The sequence below is a fragment of the Condylostylus longicornis genome, unplaced genomic scaffold, assembly GCF_029603195.1.
Source record: "Condylostylus longicornis isolate FDR11 unplaced genomic scaffold, ASM2960319v2 ptg000004l, whole genome shotgun sequence".
Lineage (NCBI taxonomy): Eukaryota > Metazoa > Arthropoda > Insecta > Diptera > Dolichopodidae > Condylostylus > Condylostylus longicornis.
Genome location: NW_026577973.1, coordinates 18,904,815 through 18,932,348, shown reverse-complemented (window position 1 = coordinate 18,932,348; position 27,534 = coordinate 18,904,815). Strand labels below are relative to the sequence as shown.

At 25.2% G+C, this 27,534-nt stretch overlaps 2 protein-coding genes and 1 pseudogene across 3 annotated transcripts in view; 1 reads left to right on the top strand and 2 right to left on the bottom strand.

Annotated features, from left to right (window-relative positions):
* The window catches only part of LOC129611329 (choline O-acetyltransferase), a 120,885-nt gene extending 95,335 nt beyond the window's left edge, over positions 1-25,550 (bottom strand). The window contains exon 1 of the mRNA XM_055524420.1: positions 25,310-25,550. The gene's annotated coding sequence lies outside the window, so the exon portion shown is untranslated. The remainder of the gene's footprint in view (positions 1-25,309) is intronic.
* Positions 1-26,581, bottom strand: part of LOC129611316 (vesicular acetylcholine transporter) — a 43,176-nt gene extending 16,595 nt beyond the window's left edge. The window contains exons 1-2 of one of the 2 annotated variants that reach the window (XM_055524400.1): positions 26,495-26,581; positions 25,310-26,301 (exon numbers count right to left, since the gene is read on the bottom strand). The gene's annotated coding sequence lies outside the window, so the exon portion shown is untranslated. Of the gene's footprint in view, positions 1-25,309; positions 26,302-26,374; positions 26,428-26,494 lie in introns of those variants that run through there. The other variant, XM_055524408.1, reaches the window with a different exon arrangement.
* On the top strand, positions 5,208-18,145 carry LOC129613706 (uncharacterized; annotated as a pseudogene).
* Positions 26,582-27,534: the final 953 nt, after the last annotated feature.

Below are 27,534 nucleotides of genomic sequence, written 5' to 3'. Positions count from 1 at the left end.
AATGTGCATTAAGTATTTGTTAAACATAAAGTTTTTTATATAAAGCAGAGTGTATAGCTTTATTTTAGATATTAATTGAAAACTACCGAATCTTAGTAAATTTTGAATATAGAAAATTACAATATTTGATTAAGATAAGAAATTAATAAAATTTTGTAATATTTACAAATTATTGATGAAAAACATAAAAATGTTGAAAATCATACAAATTTTTTTGTATGATTATAACGAAATAAATAGGTTGTGTTAATTAAATAATGCTGGGCAATTTAAAAAATCTGAATGGGAATGCACCAACTCAACCAATTTCGAAATATGTTTTGATTAAATTCTCATTTTTTCACATTTACTTGCATAGTTTCAATTTTAGTGACAATTTTTTGTTTAAAATTTTTTATTTTAAAATTTTTATATACAGAAGCTTTTAGAGTGACCACAGAAAAAAATTTAATAATGACATAATCAAGTTTAATTGTACCTAAACTTAAGAAAATTGAAAAGAAATAAAAAAAATGAACTTGTTATAAACGTAAAAAACACTGTTACAGGCTAAAAACTGAATTAAGTTGGTAATGATAATTAACTGTAAAAAATTGATTCCGCAAGCGAATATTTAAAAGCATATAAGAAAATCGATATTTTATGTACAGTTAATTGATTTTAATTAGGTCAATTTAACGTTCACTATCTTCAATGAAATGTCACGTATTTAATAATATTATGAGCCACAGTTTTTGCTGTTATGTATTGGTACAGTTTTGTATTTGTGCAATTTTCTTAGAGCCCTAGAAATTTTTAGAAAATTATCAAACATTTTGGCAAATTCCTCTAAATCTAAAATCAAGAATAAATTATATAAATTTAGTGAGAAATCGATTATTATCAATTTTTGATTTCATGAAAAGCGTCTTTCGACAATAACATGAAGCACCAATAAAAAATTGTATTAAATTGGATATATTGCGAATCACTCAGATCGCTTTCCAAAAATCGGAAGTAGCGCTTGACCTTAGCAGCTCCATTTTCCGAATTGACGATTAATCATCATCATAACTAATAATATGATTATTAGTTATGATTATTAGTTACGATCTAGTGAATTATTGTACTCAATTTTAGTGCGAAGCACGATGTTCTCCGAAGATGGTCTTAATTTTCTTTTTTTGCACTTAAACTTACTAAAATTTTTTTTAATATATTTTTAAAGAAAGTTAAAATAAGTAAAAAATTGAGCAAAATTTTGCAAAACTTTTCAGTAAATTTTTTGTAAACAAAACCAAAATGTTATTTAATATTGTTAAGGCAAAAATCATTTTGTAATACACCCACGCATTAGTATAGAACATCTTAAGATATGATTATGAATTTTAAAACGAATTCAATTGAACAATTTCAAGTTGATTAGATTTTTAATGAGAGGCAGAATGAAAAATTGATTAAAAATCAAAAATTAAAATACAATCATTCTCATTAATTTGAACAGGAATGTGAAATATTTTATAAATTTTTTTTTTGAGAATTTCGTTCTTTTCAATTGCAACCCCCTTTCTCTCGTTTTATCCTTTCATTAAATATGCATAATTATTAATGTAGCGTTGTATATGTTATTATTCTGCATGTACACATACATACTTTCATATTTACAATATTGTGTAACTGTATTTGTTCATTAATGTACAAAATTTTCTTTTAACAAAAATTATCCTTGCATGTACGCCTAAATGACCCTTACTGCTGCCCGAAAAAACAAAAAAACAGAAAAAAAATAAACGAAAAAAATAAAAGAATAGAATAGCAGAAGACTGAAGTGGCACTTGCCTTATGTTTCTTTCACAATTACTATAAATTTACGTATCCACAGAAATATTCTATTTACCGTTCGTGTGTTGCTTATAGAACAGTTTTGTATTTTTTTTTTGTGCAATTTATTAAAAATATATTTTTGAATTTTTTTCGTATTATTATTTTTTATTGTACTTATATTTTGACATTGAAAGTAAAAATGTTAAAAAAAAATTCATGTAAATGTTTATTCATATTTGTGCGTATGTGTAAAATTTTCTTTTGGAATCAAAACATAAATTTACCTACATACATTTTGTTATACATATACAGACAGGCATATATTCCAATTATGCATTATGTTTCATGAAGTACCGTTAAACTGGAGAAGTGTGTATGTAAATGTATAAATAATTACATTCAAATATAATTATTTTATGTTCGGTTCAAGTATCGAAGCGTGTATAAGTTTTATTTTTACATTTTTTCATTTGTTTTTCTTCTTATTTTGTTTTTTTGCTTTACTATTACGTATAAAGTTTCATCATATAAGAATAACGGTTAATGTAAACGGGAGTAGATTATTATGTGCAAGAGCGGAGGAGGGAGAGGGAGGGAGTGGAAATCCTGAATAATGATTTGAACTGCTTTGAAGTTGAAGAAAGGTTGAGTTGTTATTTCGTATACCTTTTTTTCCATCAATATACACGTAAACTGTATAGTCATTGAAACTTATATACAAAGGAAAGAAAAATAAGAAAAAGGAACCAAAAAAAAGAAAAAGGAGTTAAACAGCAAAGGTAAGGTAAAATGAAAATTGTTCTTATTTTACTACTATATGGGGGGGATTTCTTTTTAAGTAAAAAGAAGGCCGCATGTTTAATTCACATGAAATCATTAAACCATAAAAAGAAATTGGATTTTATAAATGTTGTTATTTTTTCCAATTTACAAAAGTCTGCATGAAAAGTTTTTGTATTTTTGGTCTTAAAAAAAAATTTGTTTTCTCGTTATTTTTTTCTTGTTCTTTTTGTAATGTGAAGGAAATTTCCAAGAAACACAGTAAATTTATGAAATTTTGAATCATAAATTGTGAATAAATATTTAAAGAAGTTCCAATTTTCAGACTTTATGTTTGTATCACGTACACAATAATGGCTGTAATAAAATAAACTTTAAATGGTTAACATTCAATGCTAAAGTTTAAATGTTTTCTTAGGAAGAAAAATAAAAATAATTTTTCTTTACTGTTTTTCTTTTTATTTTTTCTCATTTTTTTTTAATTTACATGAACTTAGTTCTTATGAATTACAATAACTTTCATTAAAAAATTTAAATTTATAATAAAACCTTTGTAAAAACTATTAAAAAATAAACCTTAACAAAAATTTCGTGATGAAAAGTAGAACGATGGCCATAGTGTGAATTGTTCATGAGAAATGACGTAATGATGAAATGATTTTTTTAAATTTTCAAACAAAATTGCATTCTACATCCAGAATGAAAGTTCATTTTGTTTTAAACTTTCGTTTTTAGAATTAGTTAAAAGAAATGAAAATTTTTCATTAATATTTTGAAAAAGTAGTCAATTGCATATATGTTAATTTCATTATTGTTACTTTAAAACGAAGATTATTTGTTCTAAAAAATTTTTCTCTTTTATAGAACAAGCCTAAATTTCGAATTTGAAATTTGATGCTGTGATATTTCACATAATTTTTGGAAAGTTCCTATTCGAATTACTTGCTGTTTTCCGCGTTTTCAGGTTAAACAAATTTGCTCTTTTCTACCAACAACCAGTTGTACTTGTAAAAATGGTTAAAATTTTCTCAGAGTTTCGAGTCAAAATACTCATATTTTCAATTTGGTTCCAATAGGTTCTCGGGATATAATTAATTGAAAACTTTTAATTCGTTAGTTACGAGTATATCTTTTTTTATTAAAATCAATTAAACATGTAAGTGTTGTACAAAAAGCTTATTAGCAATTGATCGGGGTTTTTCATTATGCACTGGCCATGATGAATTCTGACTTATTTACGCTGTTCTACAATTAGTTTCTTGGAATATCGTTTGTCTTGAACAATAAAAATTTTAAACACAAAATTTACCGGCAGATGAATTCTACAAGATAAACAATGTCCAAGCGTTAAGAAATTATCAAATCCATAAGATAAGTAACCCACAATTTCTCTCGTTTTATAGAAATTCGATAAAAGTGCATGTTCTATAATCAACATTGTCAACTCCTCTCGTAACTATCATTGCAATATTGTCATATATTTCATTCATACTTCATTTTCACTGCTATATATAAAGGTTTCGAAACACTATTTTAAATTAAAGATAGCCGGAAAATTGTGTTTAGTAATTGCTTTTACTAATTTTGTTAAGACATCTTCAGTTTTATAATTTTTTTTCGAAAAGTTGTACTTTAATTAAACAATATTTCACCTGCCATACATGTTAGGTGTTATTACAATAATAATGTTGACGCGTTGTATTAACTTTCATTCTTTTCAGAACTTAGTTGTTGAAAATTACTGTATTATTGCACATACCGCTGTGCAGTGACGAAAATTATAATTACTAATAAATTACGGTAATGCCTATAGATCGAAACGAAATATGCAAATAATTGCAATGACTCTCTGAAACAAATGGACGGTTGGATTATAAAGCTTTAAAGCATGTAGGAACAAAAATAAATATTGGCTTTTAATAATATCAAAACATGATTCTTCGTATATAAGCCCTATGTAAACATTTAAGAAGCAAATTTATAGGTTTCATTTTAATGTTTATGTCTATACAATTGTACGGTTACTTAATTATTCCAATATATTTGTGTTAGGCATGTCGTGCCTAAGGTAATTTATTTTTTTCATCCATTTTATACACATACCTAACCTATACACATGAAATTTTATTTTTCTGTTCAAAAGTGGGTCAATGCTAAAATATTAATATTCATGATGAACGTGATATATGGTTATGTTATCGTGAGTTTACTGTTTTAAGAAAGTATACTTAAACTTCACTTTTTATAGGCTTTGTGTTTCTTGATTATGACTGTCACGCAATCCTTTATTTAAAATACAATTTTTGTTTTCATATTTCGCTTTCTCTGCTTAATCATTACAAAGAAATAAATGATTGTAACACATTTGGTATAATATTAGATTAAGGTTAAAAGAAACTTTAAAAATACATTTTACTACTTTCTTACAAATTTTCACATTTATTGTCCATACGTTCACTATATATAGTTAATTTAAGTTTAAGGGACCAACATCCGGGAAACAGGCGAAAAAAATTAATTTTCTTAGAAAAATAAATTTTGTTGAAAATTAAAGCTTTTATGTGGGGCTCCTTTTCGTCTTAAACAACTTTTCGGCCTAGACACTAAACAAAAAACCTATTGAGATGTATAACATAAAGGGTAGGTTGGATGAACAAAAAGGAGTTGTAGATGTAGGTTGGAGTTGATTAAAATAAAATTCTTTTTTCTTACTATGAGAACTTCTAAGATTTTGAAAAGCTTTGTTCAAAGGTAAGTTCTGCACTACACTGAAATAATTTCAATTAGAAAATTTCCGAATTATGTTTGGTATTAAAATATATAGGTATGGATATTTTGATGATAAGAGTTACTTGGTCCAATAGGTAAATATTGCATATATTCGTATTTTAACTGCCATTCGGAACTCTCATCTACTCAGAAAACTACTCTGAACATAAAACAAAATCAAAAAGCAGCTCAACTTACTGAGAATTTGTATTTGAATTTTACAGGTTTAATTTAAGTTGAATTCTTTTATCCAGATTTCATAAGTTTTAACTAGACATATGAATCGATTTTTTCAACCTTTCCAGAACTACTTAAATCTTAAATTATTTGTAAAATAACGTTAGCTCCTAGTACTAGTAAAAGAAATTCATCTTAACAATAATTAAGCAATTTTTTATTTTCAATAAATTGTTACCGAATATTCGTACAAACTCTTTTCGAATTAGTTTTAAATTGTTAAATTCAAAATAAGAAATATGTCTTAAGGGGGAATTGAACTTAAAACGTTTAAATTTTTGGTTAATTTAAAAAAAAATTTTAAATATTACTTTACATGAAAAATACATGCACAATAGCAATAACAAAAATAATATTAAAAATATCCTTTTTTCTTACACTTGATAAGGATGACGATGATGATGGGAAATTCAACAAATGCGCAAAATTCAATTCTCTAGAAATAATTTGAAACAATAATCAGGGTTTGTCACAACCACAATAATATAAAAGAAAGGAAAAGAACAGGAAATAAGCGAAATAAAATGAGAAGAAGAAGAAGAAAAAATAACTCGATAAATTGTTAAAATGTTGGAAAAAATAATTATTAAATGCGATTCAAACAATACAAAAAGGAAGCTCTATAAGGACTTAAATTATGATTAATAATAAATGGGTGCATGAAAGTAAGGATTAAGTACAATGTGCTACTTAAAAACATTGTGAAATGAAAATGACTTTGAAATTTTATTTTTTGAATTATGAAATTCAATTGGAATTTTTCAAAATCAAAAAATTTTGCTTATAATCATAATTTTTTTGGAAATTTCTTTTAATAGTTTTCCCTAAAAATGTTATTAAATAAATGTATTAGAAACCAGAATTACAAAATTTTTCAACAATATTTAAAGCCACTGATGCATTAAGCCGTCAATTACTGTCATATTTTGGAATAAACACTTTTATCTCATTTTAAGGGCAACAATTACACATCAAATATTGTTCATGAATTTTTCCAATTCTCTTCAAACAAAATGGATCATCCTAATTCTACTAGACGCGTCGCATATATAAATGTATGAGGCGACATATTTGCTATTCTATTAGACATACTAATTATCACAAAAAGCGTCCATAAAGTTATTCTACTAGACGCATTTTTTTAATTTGTCACATTTTGTCGCGTATATTTGGTTGTTGACAGTGATATAGAAGTAGTTGTAAAATTATATTTAAAGATTAAATTCATTACTTTTACCTTTGCTTTTATCAAAAACCAAGAAAAAGTTCCAAAGCATTTTTCTTTCTCTGATTTCTTCTGTCACTGTCAGTATGTGATTGTGTTTAGTAGAATACCAAAAAAAACAGCATGACAGAAAAAAATATGACAACCATAAATTTGTTGCGTCTAGTAGAATAAGGTTGAATGTTTTATGTGCAAAATGCTGACTAACGTTGCTTTAAAGCAATATTATGTGAAATTTTCATAAAACGCGCAAGTTAATGATCAAATTTTAAAAATTATATGGAGAAATGTAATTTAAATCACAATAAAAAATTAAATTTATATTTTGCTATGAAATTGGTTATGAAATCAGATAATAAATTAATAAATAGGAGCTGTTAGCCTTGAAATATTAAGAGAATTAAAGTACCATACATATTTTATTTAAAAAATTTCGAACGAAAATTCCAGAAATCTAGTACAGCCAAAAATAATTTGATTGTTATTTGTAATACATTGCCGAAAACCTTCCAATATGAGATTATTTTAACCTTAATATATTCATTTTTAGGTTAAATCTAAACTTTGTCCAAGTAAGTCGAACGTATAAGATACCTATAAATAAATTTGTATCAAACCATTTTAAAAATTGAAATTTTTGATTTTTCCATTTAAAACAAGACAGAAATTTGAATATTTTTAACAAATAGTAGTTTTCTTTTTAAATTATTGTTATTCGTGTAAAATAATGTGTAACAATTATTGCATACTTCTGGAATGCAAACAAAAATTAAAAGAAACGTAAAAATTATGACATATAATTATGCTTTATGAATGCAAAATATTTACCGTTTGGTTATTGTTTTTATAGGAATTTGGAAAACCTTACAGTTTGGGAAATATGAGGTAGTGAAATAAGATTATTTATTATATCTAAGTAAAGATCTATTTACTATCTTAGATCGTAGTAGAAGTTAAGAGAAGAAACGCACGAACAAACAAAAAGAAGGACATAATGAAACTAATAAGCACTTTTTTGGCCAATTTCCATAAGAGTGTAAATGAGTGTTAAAAACAAGTCTTTCAACCAAAATTGCCTTGAATGTACATATGTATGTATAAGCGTACACAAACATACGTTTATAAAAACGGTCTAATTCAAAATATTATTAAAAATGACAGGATTAAAATTTTGCCACTTTCTAGTCCTGACTGAAAACATTTCAATTTGTTATCATAACGAAGGCAATAAGCATCACTTCCCAAATTGAATAATTTGTAAATAATTTCTAATTCTACTTACTATAATCGTGAATAGCTTGCAAATAATCTTATATAAAATATCAAAATCTAAATATTTGTTAGGACCAATTTCAAATTGGCTAATTTGATTAGATAAAATCATCAATTTTTTCATTAAATTTTTTTTTTTTCGAAATTCCCCAAATTCCATTAAATCTCTATTCTTGTTTTCTTTTACATTTTGTAACTATTTATCAAGTGAGGTTAATGAAAGATTTCCAAAAAAAAAAATTCTACTTGAATCAAGAATGGCCATCCCTTTTTTGAAAATTAATTGAACAATTTTTGGTATGTACGTATATAAGTATTATAAAATATGTATGTATAAAATTATGTGGATATATCTATATTATAGAATGCATACAATTATGTGTAACAGGGATAACGATAAAATAAAAAGAAAGGAAAGGAAACACAAAGTATAAAGGCTTTATAATAAAATACCGTATTGCTCTTTATTATCCTTTTGTTTTGACACTGAACCGCATTATTTTTTCTTTTTTAATAGATTTCTTTTCTCTTTATCCTTGTATATCTTTATTCCCTGTTTTGTTTTTCATTTTATGTTTTTTTTTTTGTATTTATGTATATGTAAATGACAAGAGGGTTGCTCTTCTATTATAGTCGTTATTATTATTATGAGATTGTTGTACAATTTATTATTGAAGAGGGGTTAAAATTATGTGCTGGAACCAGTATTATCATTGCTTATAATAAAAAATCGACAGAAAGATACATTATCACACACTCAAAAAAAAATATTACTACATTTGCTAAAGTTTTGCATGCTCCTAGTTATACAAACTGGTAGAAATCGGGATAGTGCGAAAAAATAGCATTTTCTGTCATGTTTTATTGCACTGAATTATTAACATTAGTTGATATTTTTTTATCTGATGCTGCTAAAAAATACAAGCCGTTTTCATTACTGAGAGCCATTTATTATTGTCGATGCAGCATAAAATTTTATTGTTTTCGCACTTATTTATTTCACTCAAGACTATGTAACTTGACTCTGTCAGATATGTATTATTAGTGTTACAGTTAGTGATTTTGCAATTATATATTTAAAATTTTACAATTCTTATAATTATTTATTTTATTTGTGGTAATGTAATTTGGGTCTAATGCCTATATATTATGAATACTGCAGTTAGGGATTATTGCAAATGCAGCATTAAAATTTTATTGTATTAACAATTATTTAAGTCATTAATAGCAATCTAATGTGGCTCTTTTAGCAACCTATTAGGTGTGTTTCAATTAGGGATTTTTGCAAATAGAGTTAAATTTTTACTACTTTTACAATTAATTATCCTTATGAAAGCAATGTAATACAACTCTATTACTTAAATAAAATGGACTTTTCTGAAATATATTATAACTAAATAAAGTGAAACAAGTTTAGTGAAAAGTAACCTTTGGTTTATTATTAACTTACTATTGATACACAAAATAATCATTTCACAGAATCAAATTATTTGGTTATTTAATATTTTTCATATACTAAGTTTTACATTCTTTGCTTCTTAAACAATAATCCTTAATTACGTTTGTGTTTTAAAAACTTTCCGCGAAGCGATGAGCTTGATAAATCCAAAATTGGCAAAGATGACGTTCATGTGTCTTGCAAGAACACAAGTTCTTGATTTCAGTTGCGTAAGTATTTTCCGAAATACTTCCTGCTGATGGTGTTGGATACTGAAACATAATATACATTTTAAATTAATTACTTATAAAGAAATTTAATTCAATCAACGAAATATTTGTTTTCACCTGCATGTTTTTATATTTTTAAACGAACTTAGCCCAAAATATTGCTCTTATTGCTTGTTTTTCAATTAAATTTAAGACTCCTTGATATTCCAAGGTCTTGAAAGCGTCTTGGTTCAACTCTTCTTCTAATAATTTCGAGAAGCACTTTTATGAAAAAGAAATAATATTTTTAATAGTATATTACGTAACTTTGTAATAGTAATAATATATTACCATGTTGAACTTTCATTATATTATTATAAAACATCAATTAAATTATATAAAAAGAAATAATACTTATATTTTAAAATTTCTTAATATTTTTTAAAAGTAAAATGTTATTGCGCACTATAAACGTGTCCGCTTATGTTTCTGATTCTATGAAAACTAAAAATCTGATCTAACCTTTATATATTTTTGGATAAAAAAAGAACGGGATTATTAACATTTACTTGTATTTGCAACAATTTCAACAATTGTTGTCATGTTTATCACTACAATAGAATTATGTTACATTTTATTTCGAGAATTTGATAAAAGAACAAATGGTAATGATCGAATATATTACCAGCATTTTATTTTAGCTTTTACGGCCATGTTTTTTACAGAATCACAAAAAATATAATTGTTTCAGCTGCAATTAAAGCTGAAGTATGTTCAATTAATAACTCCATACTCATATTCACCTTCCGTTTAATGATATGTTTTCTTAATTAAAATTTGTAAATTTTATTTACTTACCTTCAAAAAGGTAAGTAAATAAAATTTAAAAATTAACTTACTTACCTAGGTTTTAATGAGCTAAGTCCCTATTCTTCCAAAATATTTTTTAAAAAATTATCCATTTTTACTGTCTTTAATTTTTATTTAAAAATTTTTTTTCACCTTAATTTTCACTTTTAACTTCTATTTGCATATACTCCAATCGAAATATTTGAACTACTTCTTACGCATGATAATTCAGTAAAATGGGAAAATAGTTATTGTAATAAATAATACTGCAAATTTAATATAGCATTTTCTTTCTAGATTTTGCATATAGGAAAAGATAGCTATATAACTGACCAAAATGTCGGCATATGTTTTAGCTATTACAGCAATCTTTTATTACTACAAAAACAAATAGTGAGACTTGTAAGTAAATATGTTCTATTGCAGAAACAGTCATAATTTTTAGCTAAATTTTCAATGTTCCGCAGTAATTTTAGAAATGTCTTGTTTGCCATGTACACATGAAGAATCTCATAGGGGCAGTTAAAAATGTAGTCCTAAAATCTAGCTACATTTTATATGTCTTAAATCAGCTATGTATATCACTACAGAATAAATATGTATTCCATATGGAGGCAGAAATATTGTTAATTTTGTTATTTTTTTTAGCAACTTCAGATATAAAGTTGTAGTTATGTTTTTTGGCTACGAAAATAGTGATCATTTTTTTCAGTGCAGTCTGAAACAAGTAAATACAAGGAGAAGTGTACATTGCTTCAATTGGAAATATAAACTTTCGCACATATTTTCAAATTTGTATGTATATAGATTTTCGTATACATCATATGTAAATGTATGTATGTATGTATTTATATGTATTGTATATTTCTTATGAATAGAGGAAATTTTAACAAGCCTATGCTTTTTCTTTATTATAAACAAGACTATAAATTTTCTAATGAAAATATAAGGAAAATTTTATAGGAAAAAGGGGGTGAAAAAATGCGAAAAGAAAATAAAATTAAAAAAAAAATGGGTGCGAGAATAATTTTTAGGGTAAAATAGAAATTATTAACGCTTCTTCCTCCGTACAATCAATTTTTTTTTTTTTTTAAGTTTTTTTTCATATTTGTGTATGTATATACAAACAAACAAACATATGTACGTCCAGCGTTTAATATAAAGAAAATTACTCCTCCTATTTTTGATTTCAAATTATAAAATGCAAATATTATGTACACATATAGGATATAAATTGTATGTACGTACACATATCTGTATATTCCTTAATTGTCTGCACGGGAAGAACCAAATCAAAATGTTTAAATATAAAATTGTAATTTTAAATTTTAATGAGCAAGTCATAGCACAACATTAAACGTATTTGTTGTAAATTTCAATAAAAACTAGTTGACATTAAAACAGTGATTATGCTAAGCATTATGAAATTAGTAAATCACTTAATGTTTGAAATTATTTGCGGAATCTAATCTTCATTAGTTTAATAAGACGGTATTGGGTATAAAAACCATAACATTGCAAAGCAAATGAAGCAAAATTAACCTTGACATAACGTTTATTTATTGTATGTATTCCCAAAATATGATGAACAACTCTAATGAAACAAAATACACGCTGTTAAAAACAAAGGCACCTTACATCAACCCATTCTACGAGAACAAACAACTATTGAGTTAAAAACTATATAAATATTTGGGAGTTCTGATTGACGAACAATTGCATTGCAATTGAACGAAAGTATGGTGAAAACATAAATTCCAATATTATCATTTCAAAGTTAATGCAATATTTATTAAATTCTAAAATTAAAACTAAATTTAATTTTTTCTGATTATTATTAAAATGTTGTTATATTGATCACTATTTCTTTATTTTATATTACGAATACACTCTGTACGAGCTTTCACGCTCTTTTTGAGAAATTAACTTAACTTTGTCAATAGTTTTCAAATATTTAGCTTTTGGATTCGAATCTACTTTAGAGTTTATTTGTGAAAATATTCATATTTTGTTTTACATAGTGTAAACCGTAATAAAATTATTAAAAAATTATTTTAAACATTAAAATAATGTAAAACATAATGCGTGAAGTTTTTCGATATTTATGTTGGGCAACATTAGTTTGGAAACATTTATTGCATTCTTTGTTCTGTTTGTATTTTTACCCACCGTATTGTGTATACAATAGGTAGGTTATGTGATGGCAACAAATTTTGCATATCGAGTTTTCGGTGGGAATGCACTTCTCCATAGTAGGGAATGGTAAATAAACTATTTTTAGCAACCTGTCGGTCTGTCGGTGTGTCGGTCTGTGTGTACACGCGTGTATCTCAAATTCCGCTGAACAGATTTTGATGAAATTTTATACGTAAGTTTATTTCCACCATGGCACGGATTGATCAACTTTTGGTATATATCAGGCCTCGGGAACTGCACTTTTTAGCAGGCCTGTTTTACATTTTTGAATATTTTGAAGAAAATATTCCACATATTTACTTGAAATTTCATATATAAGATTTGCTCGACCGTCCGCGAACCCACCTAATTTTTGGAAGAAATCAGGTGTCAGAAACTGGACGTTTACTACGGGCCAAATATACATTTTTGCGTATATAAAAAGAAGTAACCAACCGATTTCATTGAAAATAATAAAGATCAGGGCTCGAAAAGTGATCTGCGGCCGATTTTACATTTTTCACCATATTTACGGAGCGAATTGATGGAATTTCTTGAAATTCGATATTTGAGTTCTGGTTGTTACCGAAACTAACTGGCGAGCATTTCAGAGAATTCGGGTAGCACAAACCGAAACTCTACTAAGAGCCAGATTCTAGATATGTTAACTATAAGCTCACTAATGTCCTAAAAATTGGAAAGAAGTATTTAAGAGACCTTTTTATAATATTCTGTAACACTTTCACTTAACTAGACAATACACATTGCGGTCGGTTATGTGCTGACCACATCAGATTTTTTAAAGTCTTATATCTTATCTTTCGCGACTTGTAAATAAATTTGGTTTTTAAAATTTTTGTCAGAACGAGAATTGAATCTAGAATTTTCTCTTATCATACAAGTGAGCGTTCTATGCCTTAAAGATACATAAATGTCTTATCAAAAAATTTAATATTTAAAATTTTTATTAGAAAATTAACATATTAGAGTAGGTGAAGCTACTGAAAAGTGAATTATGTTTATTTTTAGAAACTTAAATTCTTAGACGAAAGCAACTGTAACTAAAAAATTTGGGTATTTTTTAAAAGAAGTGAAATAAATGCATATTTTTAAAATATGTTATTTTTCAAATTTTATTTTTAGGTGTAATGTATTGATATTACAAAAACTACTCGGATTTCGTATAATTATCTATAATATACAAAATATGTTCGTTTACAAAACCTGTACACTCGTAAGATAGCACGCTGAAATTTTACACACAAAAAGATGTTTACTATATATTTATTTTAACAGAGAAAATTTTTACCTAATTTTTCACTTTAAAAGTAATTGCCCCTTAAATTCCTAAAAGAATATTCCATTTTTTATGGGCAATTTATTCTTTTAAAATCGTCTTTTTTATAAATTCAGCAATAATAAAATAGTAAACGATGAAAATAAATTTAATTAAATTTATTAATTTAATTAAATTTTAGTTTTCTCTTAGAAACAGTATTCTTAGTCAACTATATAAGAAATTTTTCACATTAGAATTTATTCACTTCGAGTACTCGTATTTCAAAAGAAAGTATTCAAATTTAAATTAAAATTTTAAACAAAATGAAAGTCGCTTTTGTTCTTGCAGCTCAATTCCGTGGATACACACATGGTCATAATGGACAATTTGCTTGCTTAAATGATGCAGAAAAAGCTGATTCCTCTTGGAGAAATAATTTTGGTCCAACAAAATATTGGGTTTGTGAGGTACATGGTCAACCTGCTGTTTCATATTCGTGCCAATCTGAATTCTTGTTCCAACCCATTGAAAATAAATGTGTTTACTATTCTGATTGGGTATGGATACCACTTGAAGATCCATATACATTGGCTTAATAATATGTAATTTGGGAAAAACGTTAAAAAAATAAAATATGTACAAAAAAATTCTTCTTTTTTCTTCTTGATTGCATATAAAAATAAATATTTGTTTACAGTCGAATCTCGAGCTGAATGCCTTATTTGCTATTTACTTCATTCGTTCAGCTTAGTGATACCTCAACTAATATTACAATTAAAATTAATTTCTGCGCAAGTAAAATAGAACAAGAGTTCAATGAATAATTATGTCTTTACAAACTGCATTCGAAAAATCCTAACCATATACTTAGTGTATATGGTAATGATTTTTCAAATAGATTATACATAAATGAATAAAGTTGGATCAAACCAATTATTTGTAAAGTAGCTCTTTTCCCTGAAACAAGTGAAAATATTAATTTAAGGCGAGACCAAAAAAATTTAAACAATTATTAACATAATGTTGAACTCAAGAGTTAATTGCGTGAATTAAGATAAATAATTAAATTTTTTGATGGTATACCATTTCCCGTTAACTCTCTGCATTAGCGGAAATTTTAAAATCTTGAATTTCGGAAATATAAGATGCCGGAAATTCAAATCTTACGAATTTCGAGGGTTGATAACTTGAGATGGAAATGGAAAACAATTGTCTTTTAACTAAATAAACTATTTGTTAATATCTTAAGGCTGCTAAAATTTCAAACCCCCACAACTTTTTGATAAAAAAGAGTTTCAGATAACGATTAATTTTAACACCATTTTAACATTTTTATGCTCAACTATATTATGTTGCGGTAGAAAACAGTCAGTGACTACTTTTCTGGTTTGCACAGTTTGAAAAGTGACTGTGGTTTTATTGAAAAAAATAGTCAAAAAATTACATTTTTACCATTTTAGGGGACTATAACTTTTGGACGTGGATGTAGCATAAAGTTTTCTTCTTTGGAAATGCACTTTTTTAGTAAAGCTCCTTTTATATATAACATTTCAAGTGTCTATCTTAAATGGTGTAAAATTTTGTAAATGGGCCCACAATGGACAAATGAACAGAATGAAACTAATCAGAGCTTTTTATCAAAATATCTTTGGAAAAGTGCTACAAACGCAAATTATTTTCCGTACAAAATTACACTCAATTTTATTTTTAGCAGTTGTTGAACAAAATTAATAAAAAATAAAGCTGAAAGTTGACTGTGTCAACTGTGTGATACCCATACGAATTTGTTATCCTATGTGCGAGTTATGAATATCCAATGACTATGGGGCAAAATTTCAGTACTGTGTGCTTTTTGTATACAAAATTTCAGTGCTTTTCAATATTTTCTAAAATATGCTTATACTACTATTGAAGTTGTACGGCAGCTACCACAAGGAGACAAAAAATTTTACGATTTTTATCATACATAACAACCATAACAATACACTTGTTTTCACGAAATTTCTATATTGTGACTTCAATAATTACTGAGATAATGGCAAATAACTTTTGAAGTTGTATGGCAGCTACCCGAACCAGTACCATGATTATAGCCAATTTAAATAGGGTTCTGCAATTTACTATAATTAATAATTTATGAAAATTTGGTGAATGTAGCTCAATTAGTTTTTGAGTTTTCGTAAAATAAATGAGTTAAATCGACTCAGAATTCGACGCTGATCAAAAGCATATTCTTGAGTCTATATCACAGACCATCATTTCTTAGCGTTACAAACCGTAAAGACAAATTTATCAAATTTTTACTTTTTTGCTCCCTTTTTACCTTGCTTTTTGAAAATTATATTGTAAAAACAGGTATTAAAGAGATAATAAAGCAAAGTTTAAAAAAAAAAGAAATTATCTGTTAACTCCATCCGAAAAATTTTGATGCCAGTTTTTCTCTTAGACGGGTATTTGGAGAAATCTGGAATTTAAAAATTTTTAGGCATTGATAATTTATTTTGCTTGGAATTTTTTTTCACCGTCCTGTACTTGCAAGTTATCGCGCTGCGGAATTTGTAAAATGTTAATTTTCCACATCTTATGTTTCCGAAAATATGGTTCGTTTAAATACGATATAAGCAAAGGCCGTAAATTTATAAACATAGATTTTAAGTAACTTTTAGAATTATAGATATGTGAAAAGAATCTTTATGCCTCTATAAATAGAATATTACAAAATACACTAGAGAGTCTATGATATGAAGACTCTCTAAATATTATTTTCAAAAATTTTTGTTTTAAGGTTAAAAATTATGTGTCGAATACCCGAGAAAAATAAAAACCTATATCAGAGAGTTTGCCTGGAAACCGCTCTGTTTAACAAATGAAATAATTTAAATTATTTTTCAATTACTAGAAAAATTTCACTAATTTTGTATTGCTAGTAATTGTCTAACCATATTTCAACATATAGGGTATTTCTTAAAATTTGCGGATTGTTTATGAGTAACTTTGAACTTGTTCAATATTTTTAAATTTTTGGATAAATGGTTTAAAATTTTTTAAAATATTAGATAAACAGGTTGCTCTGTAAACCATCAGTATATTTTAGATTTCTGTTGGTTTACAGATCAAACTTATATACAATATTTCACAAACAACAGGGAATGTTATTGTGCTAATTTGTTTTAATTGTTTGAAACAAAATGTTTTCTGTTTGAATTTTTGCATAAGCTCTTACTGATATTAAAGGAACTGCACATTTTGCTTGCAAATTTTTTAGAAAAATATGTTATAAATTAAATGACTAATAGATACAGTTACCAACATATTATATACGGGCCATTTGTTGCTTTCAACATTTAGCAACATCTTATTTTCGGTAACTGTCTTTATTTATTTTAGTCAAATATTTATTTCATACATTATTTTGTCAAAGCTACTATTTTGTCATTAAACATGTATATATAAAAATATATACATATTAAATGTATATGTATATTTTTATATGATATCTCTATATAATTATGTATAAAAAATTATAGAAACATTCGGAAGTAGAAAAACTAATTATGCCAACGTCATTTTGTAAGTAGGTAAAAAATAACATAATTTTGATAATTTGTTATCATTATTCATTTCAAAAATAATAATTAAATAATGAGCAATGAAAAAAAAAAATTAATTAAATTTTTTGATTTAATTAAATTTTAGATTTTCTCTTAGATAAAGTATTCTTAGTCAACTATATAAGAAATTTTTCACATTAGAATTTATTCACTTCGAGTACTCGTATTCAAAAAGAAAGTATTCAAATTAAAATTTTAAACAAAATGAAAGTCGCTTTTGTTCTTGCATTATTGATTGCTGCAGCAACAGCTCAATTCCGTGGATACACACATGGTCATAATGGACAATCTGCTTGCTCAAATGATGCAGAAACAGCTGGTTCCTCTTGGAGAAATAATTTTGATCCAACAAAATATTGGGTTTGTGAGGAACGTGGTCAACCTGCTGTTTCATATTCGTGCCAATCTGAATTCTTGTTCCAACCCAATGAAAATAAATGTGTTTACTATTCAGATTGGGTATGGACACCACTTGAAGATCCATATTCATTGGCTTAATAAAATGTAATTGGGGAAAGACGTTAGAAAAATAAAATATGTACAAAAGATTTTTACTTTTTCATCTTGATTACATATATGTGCATACATACAAATATTTGTTTACAGTCGAATTTGCATTACTTGTTATTTACTTTACTCGTTCAGCTGAGCGATAGCTGAAAAACTGATTGAGTTCAACAAAATTTTCCAAAATTAGTATGGATATGAGGTGGCACTATTTGATTCATATGAGATCGAGACAGTTATTTGAATAGTTGTCATAAAATTCCAAAATTAATTCGAATATTTCTTGGAAACAATTAGAGCTACTGTGTTAAATTTTATACTACCAGAAGCATATTAACAATGCCAGTGTGTTCGTAAAAAGGGATTTAGATTGCGTTGATACTTTTACAAACAAGTTGTAATATTTATCCGGTTATTAGCTTTTCCTTTTAATTAAGAGTAGAATTCACAAAATTGTAGCTGAACTCAAGGAGCGCATTGAAATATCATTTACATTTTGTATTTAATATCACCTTAAATACAAAAGAATGTTCAAAAATTATTATAAAAATGTTTAAAATATGGTTTTAAAAATACTTTTTTGACACGCTCATAAATTTCCCATAAAACGTTCAAAATTTGCAACATTTCATAAGAGCTTTTAGGAAAAAATTTCAAATCTTTTTCCAATAGATGAAAAAATTTTCGTAAACTTTTTATTTTTAAAATTCAATGAAATTAACATTTCTTCCCAAAAATTTACATTTCACAATTTTTATTAAATTTGTTTCAAACAGTGCTTTGTAAGTCCCATTAATAAAGTACTAAAAGAATAATATCAAACCTGTTATTAAATACGTTTGCAGAAAAAGAATTCAGAAAATTTATAAATTTCCATAAAATTCTCATTATGGCGAAACAAAAAATATTAATTAAAAACTTAAAACAAAATAAAAGACCTACAAATATTGCAAATTAAAAGTTTTCTATTTATAACCAAAATAATAAACAGAATAAAAAAACCAATGTTTTTTTTTCATTAGTAAAAATATGAGGGCGCATGCCTCAAATTAGGCTACATTTAACCTTTTACTGTATTATTTTAATATTGGGTAATTTTTATACCAATATTGGCTAAATATCTTAGTATGTATATAATATATCCAATATATACATTCATATATATTAAAGTTAAAACAAATTGGAAATTTTTTTTTCTTTAACACGCAATTTACTCTTCTGCTTGTATAAAAAAAATTCCTTTTAATCAGTAGTGTAAGCTTGTACGATTTATTAAGTTTAATAAAAAGTCAAATTCATTTGTAACCTAAAGGAAAGAGTCTCGTCAAATATGAAGTGAAATATTGAAAATGGTCGATTAGGTTTCCAATGTATACAAGTATGTGTATATATGTAAATACATTATGTACTTAAATATTTATTAATGAAGGCATTGTAAGAACAATAGGTTTTTTTCCCTTGTGAAAAAACCATAATATCATTTAATTTTTTTTGTTAATGTAGAGGTGTACATATGTCATATCAATCTTAGATGTATGTAATATCAAAAACAAAGGAAAACAAAATGAAAGCTTTCCTGTAGCCTATTTTCAAAGGATATCATTTATTTAACACACACACTAATATAGTAAACAACATCTACCATTCAAACGTACATAAAAAAAATATTAAGAAAAATTTATCGTTTTCTTTAATATGTACATGCATTTTGTACACATATTTGTATATATTTATGTAGGTGTATGTGTTTATATATAGGATTGTATATGTGTGTAAACACAATAGAATTTTCAAAATTCAATAATAACAAGTTTCAAGCCTATAATTTTCACAATTGTAGCATATTGTAAGTACTTTTTTTTTCCCAAATTATATTTGAAATTCGAAAATAAAAAATTAGTAATTTATTATTGCAATTGTAATTATTTTATAATAAAAATGTTGTGAAGTTACAAGCAATACGGGAAGTTATATTGGAAAGTGGAATAATAATTTTTTACAATACTTATTCATGGCGAACAAAAGTAAGCAAAGCGAATTTTTTGAAATTTGTAAAAGACTTTGTTAACTAATTTCTATAATTACTTAAAATCATTGCATTAAGAAATTGCATATCAGCAGTATTTTATAAAAAAATTTGTCACTTTTTGTAATTTGGAATTTTATAAAATTTTTGTAATTTTTGCCTAAGTAAATTTGTCAGTTTTTAATTGCAGATTGTGCTATTTAGAATTTTTCTATGAATTTTTGAGTGTCGATCAAATTTTAAATACAAATTCGGAATAGTAGAACTCCCTATTTATAAATTTATACTATAAATTAAGGTTAATATTTAAAATTTGAATAATCTTTGTTCATATTTACTTTTAAGTTTGTTCTTTATCCATCAATTGTCCAAAAGGTATACCCTGTAAAAGGTATACCAAAAGGTATAGCAATGTGTATCTCATGCAAAAGACTTTTGTGCTTTACTAATTACTGACCTATTTTTTTTTTCAGCTCTTACATTGTTGAAGCTAAACTGAAAAATGAGTATGGTTTTGTCCAAGTTTTCCAGTATTTAACTATCCAGTACAAAACAAAGCTGATTTTTTAACAAAGTGCATCTTTGTTTAGGATAATACGAGAAATCAAACTCAAATATTCAATAAAATTAAATCGGTCAAACTCATATGGTTTGTAAAATAGCAAATTTTTGAAATATCAAATTAAAGAAACAGAAATAGTAATCGATCTAAGACGTAACTTGTAAAGCAGCTTAAATTTCTGCTAACAATTTTTTTTTTATCGCCATAACAATCTGCTACAGCTATAGCTCCTTGTTTATTTTTAGGTTCATAAAATTATCTACTGAAATTATTCTCTTATTATCATATAAACTGGCTTTAAAGGCTCAATTTCCAATTCGACACTTTCTTATAGAGTTCTGTGTTCTGTGAAATTGTAGGCAGAAATTGAAATTGATAGAAAAACAAAGAAAGTTTTTCGAATACTTCATTTTTATAGGAAGTGTATACCTTATTCTACAACAACTGCAGGAAAATGTTTAAACTGCAGGAAAATATTTGAGCTGCAGGAAAAATATTGATACCTTTTAAATATTGATTTTCCAGATATGGAGTTGCTGTTTGTTTTAATTTTTTTAAGTAAGTTTGTGATCTCATGATACTTAATTTACGTCTATACTAACCCAAATTATTCGGCTTACTTTAAATTTCTTCTAAAATTCTATTTTCGACCATTCATAAAAAATCATTATGACCAATTAAATTCAAGATCGTCGGAATATGTACGAATTGAGCTTATTTAATAACAATTGAAATATTTATAGTTATTATTTCAATTAATTCTTTTAATTAATAAAAAGAACAATAATTCGATTAAATTATATACAAAATTATTTCTGAAGCAACGACAACACTTACATCTTCTTTGCATCACTCTTTGATTATTCAAATATAAATTATGTACACTTGTACGTATGTATATACAATCCTTTTTAATACACAGGTAACAATAATTTTATAATAAGAATTTTCAAATTTCATGTCTTCATTTTGTACCCTTTTTAAAAATTTAATTTATAATATTTTGTCGTTACCTTAATCAATGTTTTTGAACATTTTCTGATATCTGTCAATCAACATTAAATGATGCTGTCAGAGACGATGTTTCTCAGAAGAAAATTTTATTATGAGGGAAAAAATTGAATTGAAATTGAAGGATAATTCGATTATGAACGTATAACAAATTATATTAAATGTGAAAATGTCCTTTGCCAGAATTCAATTTATCTTTTTGCTATCGAAAATTTTTTACCGATCAATTATCCCATTAGATAATTAAATAATATTATAATTAATTTTAAATAAGTTTAAACATTAAATTAAAATGTTAACACTTTCCTATAAAGTAAAAAATGTATGTAGACGGTCGCATGCTTATTTTCCACAGATTATTTTAATAATTAAAATTTATTAAAGATTCTAAGATAATTTTGAGTTTTTATATTGCACGATGTGGCTATGTAAACTATGTAAAGTGGAAAACCATTCCATTTATTCACTTTTTTTATTAATGACCGTAACTGAAATTAAGGCAGCAAGTTATTGTTTAGAATACATTTTTTGCTTTGCAACTAAACTAAAAATTATTTAATTTATTTTGGACAATGAATAAAACATGAAATAAGAAAACAAAATAGGAAGAAGAGCCAATTTAAAAAAATGATTCGTAAAGTAGCAGTTTTCATTCTAACAATTCATTAAATTAGGAATTAACAATCGTATTGAGTAAGAAACTGAAAGAACAAAATTCCCTTTTATAGTAACATTTAATAACATAGGAATATAAATTGAATGCCTTAAACCTTTTAGCCACACAATGGATCTATTAGAAGAGTAATACATTAGAGCATGTTAGATGTTGTTTTGGCAAGAAGTCCCTTGTTTTTTTATGTTCTTGCATTTTTCTATAAAACTAATACTTTAGAAAAAATAAGTTCAGAATTTAGAAGAAAGAAGAAACTCACAATTTAAAATATTTCGGAACCTGAAATAACTGAAAAAAAATTTCAAATCGTTGAAATTTCCAATTCGAATAAATTTCCAGGCGGACAAACGAATTATTCTGTTTATTTTACAATTTTGTTAGAAATATGCTTAAAATTCGAAAGTATTTCAGTAGCTCTATAATATTTGAGTTACGAGTTAGATTAATATCTTAGCAAGAACAAAATAAATAATTGTTAATTAAATTAATTATAGTACAAAAGTGATTAATTATTGTAATCTAGGTAATGTTAAATGGTCATGAAATGTAAACAAGAGTGTACTAATGTGCTTATGTATTTTAACATTTAAAATTCCATAAATGTAGAAAGAAATGGCATTGATTCTAAATGGCATTGGTTCCATAAGCATATTGAACAAAATTTAATTTATAAATTAAATTAAAAAAATATTGATTATTTATACTATACCGTTTTCAAATTCGAAACTAGAAAATTTTTAAGAGGCGTTTTCCATTTTATAGTGGTACAAAATATTACACACATAATAAAAAAAAAAAAATTGTGATTGTTTTTCAAAAATTAAAGACATGTAAAAACTCATAAAAGAGAGTCTTTAAGAAATATGGAGAAAAAAAGATAAGTATCTGATGTCTTTAACAAAATATTTTTGGCAATAAGACTTAGAATTTAAACTACGGTTAAATCGCTTTTATAAGCCCAAGAAAATCTTTTGCCACGGTGTCATTAGTTCATATTGCTACAGAAGTAAACTCAAATTGAATAATGTGAAAATGTATTCGGAATCAGAAGAGAAACCTAAAGGAAATACAGTTCAGGAGTGATTTTTTTATTCTTCATGAATTTTCTCTGAAATTTATGAAGTTTTATATGAAATTTTGTATTATACAGTTTCTTAGTGCACAATATCCCAAAAGTATGCAATAATATTAATTTACCGCATATTTTTTGTTAAATTCCCGAAAAAAAATTAATATTTTTTGGAAACCAATTGCATTATTTATTTAGTAATCATTAAATATCGTAAAATATTACAATTTGCGTATTGATTTTTAATTTGAACCTATCATCTATTAAGCTTAAAATAATTTAAATAGCACATTTCATGCTATGGTACCGTGGTGTGCAATAAAAAATTTCGTTTAAAATAAACTGAAATATAAGGAGAATAAAAGATTTTATAGATTTTTAAAAATTTTTACTTGATATTTAAATTTCAATTAGTTTGCGAACTAAAATTTACCTAAGAAGAACCATTGATTCTTTTTTTTGGAAAATTTAAAAAAAATTCTGCAAATATTTTGTAACAATTAATTTTCATTATTAACACATAATTGTATAAGTATATATAACAATGGTATGATGACGTCGTATAACAGAAATAAAAAAATTAATAAATTACGCAAAAACTATTACGTAATAAAGTAAGTTTTCTAGAAAATTTCACATTCTAAAAATCAAATTTCAAACAAGATTTAAGAATTACTAAAAAGAGGATGTCTCCTGGTTTTTGAGTAAATCAATTATCATATTATAGTACAGAATTAAAGAAACCAAATAAAGAAAATAATTTAATTCAAATTTTTTTAAATAAATGAAAATTACACCCTAATCTATTGAAAAACTCATGATGATTCAAATAACTGCTATTTACTTTTAAAATTATAAATACAAGCTTATGTTCTCTCACATCTACTTGATTATTTTATTATAGTATATGTGAATATGTATTAATGTGCTTTTGGTATATGCAATACTACATCATACGTGATTTTAATATACCTGTACTCGAATTTTTTACACAGTACTTTTGAATAATTGTGCTCTCTTGAATGTAAAACATATAAATGATTCTTATATAAACATTACATACGGACAATTTATAAAATATGCCTACATAGATGCACACATACGTGTGAACTTTTAAAATTTGCTTTCAAATTCGAAATTTATAGAAATCAATTAATTTGTTTTCTTGTGTGCAATTTGTATACTAATACAAGTACAATTTGACTTAGAAATCCTTATAGATTATTTTTATTTTAAAATTATATTCAAATCTACATTAGGTACAATAATTGCAAATGTATGCAAACACACACATCCATACAAATATTTTGAACAGGTAAAAGAAAAAAATTATTTCATTTATTTTTTTTTCCTCTATTACAAAATTAAGCTAATGATACCGTTACTAACTCTCCGTTATTTTAGAAAAAAGCTCATCATTATATATAAAATGCTTTATTCTCATACAAACACACACTAATACTATAATAAAAAAAATTTTTTCTCATTGTATTTTTAAATAAAAATTTTTACTTTAAATAAACACGCACACATGAACAAGTACATTTAAATATAGAAATTAAATTAATTATTTATATAACAATTTCGAATACAAAAAAAATATATTTTCTCTATTTTATGCAATCACTAAAGCAGGATTTGTTATTATTTTTAGAAAATTTCTGTAATTGAATGTTAAAAATTTTATTTTAATTAATGTTCTTCTTTTTATTTTTTTTTTATTGTTAAGACAAATTTTCAAATAATTAATTTAAAATATTTTTTAATATTTATTTTTAATAATACTTTTATATAGATATTTTGTTAATATTTACCTGTGTCAGGGATAGTAACACTTTCAATACGTTTTGATAAAAATCCACGAATATTTGAAACCACACGTCTAGGTGAATTTGGGCCCGATAATAATGTTCCACTTAGTTTTGAAAACAGGGCTCCGGATTCACCAGTCGATGTACCACCAGTTGTATTTTGATTACCAGTACCAGCAGCACTGGCAGGTGCACCTTGATTACCCTCTGAAGACGCCACTGTCCTCTCTTTTTTTATTTTATATTGCAATCACTTTTTTTTATTTTTTTTTTAATATTAAAAAAATTTAATTATATTTTTTTATTTTTTTATTTAACAGTAATATTTAATTCTTTTTTTTTAATAAAATTTAAAATTTTTAATAAATTTTTCGAAAACACACTTTTTCTATTTAATGGTTACGAACTTTAACAATTGGAAAAAGCGTTGATTACAATTTTTTGATTTTTTTAAATTTAAAATTTTTTTTTTTTCACAATTAAATTTCTTTTTTTTTTTGATTTTTTGAAACTGGGGTACACACTTTTTTTTAGTGTTTAAGAAACTTTGTGTTTTCTTTACATTTTTTTGGTTTCAAATATTTTTTTAATTTTGTAAATTTTATGAAATAAAATTTTCAAATTGGAAAAGCGCTCAATGCTCTTGTAAAAATTAAGGAAAATTAAAAGCCGTGTGCAATAAAATTTAATTTTTTTTTTTATTTTTTTAGAATTTTTTTTTCCGATAGCCGAATTTAAATGGTATTTTTCTTTCTTTTAAAATTTTCATATATGTTTTGACCCACTTTTGAATTCCCCCTACTACTTATGGAAACTTCTTCCTTTTTTTTTCTGTTTCATAGATATATGTATATACATGTATATATTTATTATATCTTATATATTTCCCAGGTATTTTTTATTTACTGCAACTCGAATTAAACATTCAATCGAAATTTTAATTAATTTTTTTGACGTACTACGAACGATTATTTTTTATTTTAAAACCAGAAAAACTAAATTAAGAATAATTTGGAAAAAAATTACGAAAAAATTAAAGTATTTATATATATATGTATATGTATATACTTATATATTTTTACAGTATATATATACAAAATATATATATAAAATTTTGTAATAACACAAAAAAAAATTTTTTTTTTTTACTTTAAATTTTGAATTTTTTTTTATTTTTGTTTGGCGGACCGTTTTAAATCCGACCAGGCCGCAGCAAAAGGTAATATCTATCTGGCTAGAAGAAGCTTTTTTTGATTACCCTGGTGTGCTCTATGTGTATAAAAATTTTCTCAAATACAAGTAAACCATTAAAGGAAAAAAGAAACAAATAAAAAAGCGAAAAAAAAATGGAAAATAAAGGAATACAAAAAAAATATAATAAAAACTAAACGGAAGAATTATAAAATATTTTTCCTTTTGAGAAAAAAAGAACAAACAATGAAAACAAAACAAGTTCAAGCAATCAACTCATCCTTACGAATTTTTATAACAGAATATTGCACATATTCTGTATTGTGTATAACAGAAAGGAAATATTCTGCGTATGTATTAGTAATTGTGTGTATTTAAAAAAAAAGAGAAGATAAAAATATTATAATAAGCAAATATGTATACAGGTGAAATGGTTTTATAAATGTGTATATATATATATATAATGTACAGCATTTTCGGAAAATTGATTTTATTTTGTTTTTTCGTTTCTAATTCTGAAAATAATATAATAAAAGTGTTACAACACGGCATATCAATTGTATTATAAGAATAATAAAAAAAATATATACACACATAAACAGTCGTATATTACAAACTTTGAATATTTTATAAAGAAACAATACAAAATATAATTACTTATACAAATAAACATACCATAAAAGGCATAAAAAGGATATTAAAAATATTACAAAATGTCAGAAATGTACGAAAAGAAAAGAATGAAAAATGTTTTGCATTTTTATTTAACTACTTTCTATTGCTTTTAAGTACATCTACTTATAGATACTGAAAATTAACAGAAATAAATTGTTGGTGGGGGGGTTCTTCTTCTATACTTATAGTCAAATACACACATATATGAAGAATAAAATTTTCCAAAAATAAAAATATGTAAAAAGAATTTAAAAAAATTTACAAATATTTTCACACATTATGGTAAAATTTGCGCATGTTGTAATTTTAAATGTGTTGTTCATATATATAATCAATATAGTGTACATAAACATGTTTTATAT